This window comes from Rana temporaria, chromosome 7, assembly GCF_905171775.1.
Source record: "Rana temporaria chromosome 7, aRanTem1.1, whole genome shotgun sequence".
Lineage (NCBI taxonomy): Eukaryota > Metazoa > Chordata > Amphibia > Anura > Ranidae > Rana > Rana temporaria.
In genome coordinates this window covers 91,362,731-91,368,072 of record NC_053495.1, presented here as the reverse complement: position 1 = coordinate 91,368,072, position 5,342 = coordinate 91,362,731, and the positions used below count along the sequence as shown (strand labels likewise).

The following is a 5,342-nucleotide window of genomic DNA, read 5'->3' as shown; positions in this document are numbered from 1 at the left end:
CAGTTTTGGAAATGACATAAGCTGTGTGTGTTATAACATTAAAGTCTGTGTTGTTCCAGCAGTAAGCTTGGCATGTGTGGCTTTCTGGGCGACTCCATGGATATTCCTTCTCGTGGAATATTGGGGTGATTTTCGTTATGGGAAGAAGGGAACGTTGACGGGGATATCATACCGATACCGTCACAATTGGTGGCAGCAGTGGGATTTTTCCCTTCTATTCCCCTTCACACCCGGATTCCAAGCAGACACTGGAAGAACTACTGGAAGTTCGTGGAAGGATTGCTAGCAACAAAACCAAGCGGGTCATCATAGCAGAATCAATGGAGATAGACCAGGAGGACGGGATTGCAGCAACGCCAGCAGTACAAGAGATGGAGACACCAGTGATTCAGGAGGAGGAATCGCCAGCCAACAAGCTAATGAGAGAGAAGCTAGCGTGGTTCGGCCCGAACCCAACGGCAGATGTGGTGCTGAGAGTGATGGACCTGTTAGCGAAGGAGGCTAAAGAAATAAGGGACGCAGAACTACAGAAGGCTAAAGAAATAAGAGACGCAGAACTACAGGAGGATAAACAAATAAGAGACGCAGAGCTACAGAAGGATAAACAAATAAGGGACGCAGAACTACAGGAGGATAAACAAATAAGAGATGCAGAGCTACAGTTAAAACTGGCAGCAGTCCAACAAGCAGCCGCACCTTCTCCGAACAGTGAGTACAGCACAGCAGACACAAGGAAGATTCCATTTAGCGCTTTTAAAGCTTTTGATGAAAAGGACTGTGAAATTGATAACTACCTGGCGGATTTTGAGCGACAATGTAACCTGCACCGAATAGCTAGAAGAGAGTGGGTTGCAATATTGTCAGGCAAACTGTCAGGCAAAGCTTCTGATGCTTTCCGGACCGTGCCAGATCAGGATATCCATAGCTACGCCAGGGTTAAAGAAGTGCTCCTGGCTCGTTATGCAGTAACCCCAGAGTCCCACCGACAGAAGTTCAGGGACTCACGCAAAACCACGAAAGACTCTTACGCGGAATGGGCATGCCAGTTGTCCCTGTCGGCCTCTAACTGGGTTAACAGCAGCCAGGCCACCACCGCAGAGGACATTTTGCAACTAATGCTCCTGGAGCAATTTTACAATCACATCCAGACGGACGTCAAGGATTGGGTGAGAGATCGCAGGCCCATGACTCTACCAGAGGCCGCGAAGTTGGCGGATGAATATGCGGATACTCGCAAGACAAACCAGGTCACACCACGGGTACAACCTCCACAACCAACGGCGCCCTCACACCCACCAGCCGCTAGATACCAACCGCCTAACAGACCGATGACATATAGCCCTCGCTACCCACGCCAGGAGGACAACGAACAACGCTGCTTCCGGTGCAAACAGTTGGGTCACTTCAAGCAGAATTGCCCCATGAATGACAACACCAGGTCAAATTGGTCTCAACCTGGGTACCGCCCACCAGCAGCAGCCCATTGTGTAGACTCGGCTTGGGATCCCCAGGAGCTGGGTCAGGAAGAACCATTGGGCACCCCTTACGAAGCCCTCATGGTACAATCTGTTATTACGGACAACAGGGAACACCATTGTCAGCTGGTCATGGGCGACAGCCATGAGCCGGAGGGGCCTTGGAGGGAGCTGGGCAGAAAGAGGCACCGCCAGCTACCCTCCAAGAAGAAGAGGTCCTGGAAGTCATATAACCAGCGGACCTGGGAGGAGAAGAAGCGACTGGAGGAGATGGAATCGCAGCGGGCGCCCCAGATGCGGGCCGAGATGTTCGCCAAGGGCCCACCGGTGGCCCCTTACACCACCACCCAGTTCTTATGTTGTAATGAAAATATACAACCTTGTTTCACACACTGCTGGAAGGATTTATTAAGATAATGATCGCTACATTTCTGGCAACTGGCACAGGAACTTGACCTGATCTCCATGTATTAACACATGGAGATCAGGTCAAGTTCCTGTGCCAGTTGCCAGAAATGTAGCGATCATTATCTTAATAAATCCTTCCAGCAGTGTGTGGAACAAGGTTGTATATTTTCATTACAACATAAGCTTTCTGTAAGCTCCAAATGTTGTTGGTAAAGGTCTTCTATGTGACAACGTTCCTCATAAAGTATGAATCACTTCTTCCAGGAAAATTGGTGACATACTTCACTATGTGGGCCTTATCATTCCTTTTATGTACCTGCTGAATATACATACGGAGGATTCTAGGACCTATAATCACAGCCCAGGATTTTCAAAGGCCCAGGCTAGGGTTTTAGCCACTTGCTGGTTTATTTACATGCTCTGGTAAGCCTCCTACTTATACGGTGTTGGTGGTGGTGGTTCCATAAGTCACAATATACCTCATGTGTGTGCCGGTTCTTGTCATACTTCACCATTGAGTGTTTTTTTCTGTGACACGCTTCAACATCGTGGATTCGTTGGAGGTTTCAATATTCATCCCCCCCCCCCCGTGAGGATCGCTTAAAGGCCTTGGCTGGGGTTTGCAGCCGCAAGCGTTTATTGCTTGCCATGTGGTAAGCCTCCAATTTTTATCAATTTGTGGTGGTGGTTATCGCACATGCTCTTCTACAGAACAATTATTCACTATAATATGAACTATTCAAAGGAGGGGAATTTTTTGGAAGAGTTGGGGGGATTATTGCGGTGCGATGAAGAAAACCAGACAAAGTATGTATGTATATATAAAAATATATAAAAAAGGTTTATTCATTCAATTTTTACAAAATATAGTAATTCAATATACAGATAGTGCATAGATTATTTTGTGGGAGCAAGATCTAGAAATAATTTTTTCGATCAGGTCGACCCTACTAGTTTCGCCAACTTGGCTTCTTCAGGGGAATTAGGACAAGATCGTCTCTCTAGATTACTCTAAAGAGATGAAAAAGAAAACAATTTTAACATATACATACAGTATAAGCTCTAAAAGAACTTCGATTATATATGTTCAACAAAACATGTCATGTATATAGAGTACAAACAAAAGTTTGGCTGGGATCTCTGGCGGGGCAAGAGAAACCAAAGTTCATAGGAGCAAATGCGCATATATCCACAGCCTGGTAGCAGCCAATGCTGTTCAGCCCATGAGAGGGGGCTGGCAGCAAAATTCCATAGGTAGGAGAAATAAAACCTACCCTAGCTTCATGCACAGCCAGTCAAGGAAAAACCCCCTCAGGGTGGATATTGAAATCCAAGTTCAACTGACAGGACTTAAAAATACAGAAGAAAAAAAAAAGAATCTATGTTAGAATATGTGTTATTAAATTATGATCTGTTTCAACTAATTAAACAAATCCATAATAGAGTCAATAGGGTTAATATATGTAAAACAGCCATACCTTGAAGCGTAATAAAATCAAGGTGAATACAGGGGAATTAAGTAAGACAATAACATGGGCACTGAAGAGCCTCAATTCATCTGAGAAAAAAAAAAGTGTTTGAATAGATTTAGTATACTTCATAAAGTTAGTGAGAACATGGGTAACTAAATTATTAAAGCGGGAGTTCACCCATTTAAAAAAAAAAAAAAATCTCCCCTTAGCTTCCTGCTCGTTCGGTCTAGGGGAATCGGCTATTTATATTAAAATATGAGCAGTACTTACCCGTTTTCGAGCTGCATCTTCTTCCGTCGCTTCCGGGTATGGGTCTTCGGGAGCGGGCGTTCCTTCTTGATTGACATTCTTCCGAGAGGCTTCCGACGGTCGCATCCATCGCGTCACTCGTAGCCGAAAGAAGCCGAACGTCGGTGCGGCTCTATACTGCGCCTGCGCACCGACGTTCGGCTTCTTTCGGAAAATCGTGACGCGATGGATGCGACCGTCGGAAGCCTCTCGGAATCCTGTCAATCAAGAAGGAACGCCCATTCCCGAAGCCCATACCCGGAAGCGACGGAGAGGATGCGTCTCGTAAACGGGTAAGTACTGCACATATTTTAAATTAAATAGCCGATTCCCCTAGTAAAAACGAGCAGGAATCTAAGGGGGAAAAGTGCCCTCTAAGGGTGAACCCCCGCTTTAAGTGTAAGCAAGGGATCAACTTACATGGAGTATTTAACTAGATGAACAGTCTGAGTGCAAGCAAACATCAGCTGGTGATAGAAAGTCAAAGGATAGTCGTTTGCAGCAAAAATCAAGGACCAGTCAATTGCAGCTGAAAAGTCCACAGATAATCTCCTTTAAAAAGGGTAGAAAATGAATGAAAATAAATGAAAAAGTGAAGGTTTAGCCATAAGTATTCAAACCTTACACAGAGGAGACAATAGTGAGGAGAGTGAATGGTTGCAGGATGGAAACTTACCTATCTTTAAGAGGAATAAAGACATCTGTCAGTACCCTGTTGGTAGCAGACAGATAATGATCATATCATGCTATATATAGCCTGTTGGGGAGGCGGGTGCATCGCGATTGGATCTCAGAGGTCACATGGTCGCTGAGATGCCTACAATTCCCACACTCCTTAGCGCTGAAGCAGCCGTGTCATATGATGACACCGGCCAATCAGCGGAGCCGCACTCTGGAGAAAAAGGAAAAAAGGAAGGAAACGTATGAGTGCAGAGGGGAGGAACACAGAGCACTAAAAGAGAGCGATTGCCAGCCAGCAGCACCAAAACAGTCACACATACACAGAGCGGCGTGGACCATGACCGCAAGCTGACTGATCAAGACAAACCAAGCAATCAAACATGAAAGCAAAAGCAGTAGATATTATATTGTAGAAGTCAAAATATAATAAAGAATTAAGACAAACAAAAAATCACTAATAAGAAGGGGAGAGAGACCCTGAACAGGGATGTGAATGGGCTGATGTTTGGAAAAGGGCTGTAGTGGCTTATTGGGAAGGATGCGCATTACCTCCAGAACTAATTAGGGCTCAAGCTAGTCCCACATATAGGTGAACCCAGAAAAGGGAAAAATTGCCAAGCCAGAGACCCAAGCCAAAATAAAAAATTTATATACAACATATTTACCAATAAAATGAAAAATGTAGGGTTTACACTATATGTACAAACATATGTATTCAGTATATTTCAATACATACAATCAAAAATCGACAACATTATTATTGATTCATAAATTATACATCAATATTCAAAGGAAGTAAATGTGGTTGTTATAATGATATATAGCAATATATAACACATTATTGCCCCCATCATAAATGGGAGCAGGTGGGTTGATTTTAGCCAGTGCCGGAACTTGCCCACTAGGTGGAATATGGGGCAAAGAGTTTGGTGGTCAAAGTAAAATACATGTAGGACCTGCTGGAGAGTGGCAATAGAGCAGGATGTAATGAGGAGGGAGGAAACGACCAGACCATAAC

At 44.6% G+C, this 5,342-nt stretch overlaps 1 long non-coding RNA gene across 1 annotated transcript; it reads right to left on the bottom strand.

Moving 5' to 3' along the window:
* Positions 1–2,633: 2,633 nt before the first annotated feature.
* Positions 2,634–4,948, bottom strand: LOC120945479. The gene is made up of 5 exons (XR_005750593.1): positions 4,320–4,948; positions 4,064–4,195; positions 3,362–3,441; positions 3,158–3,232; positions 2,634–2,894 (listed from the first exon to the last, which is right to left on the bottom strand). It is a non-coding gene; the product is annotated as an uncharacterized LOC120945479 (long non-coding RNA).
* Positions 4,949–5,342: the final 394 nt, after the last annotated feature.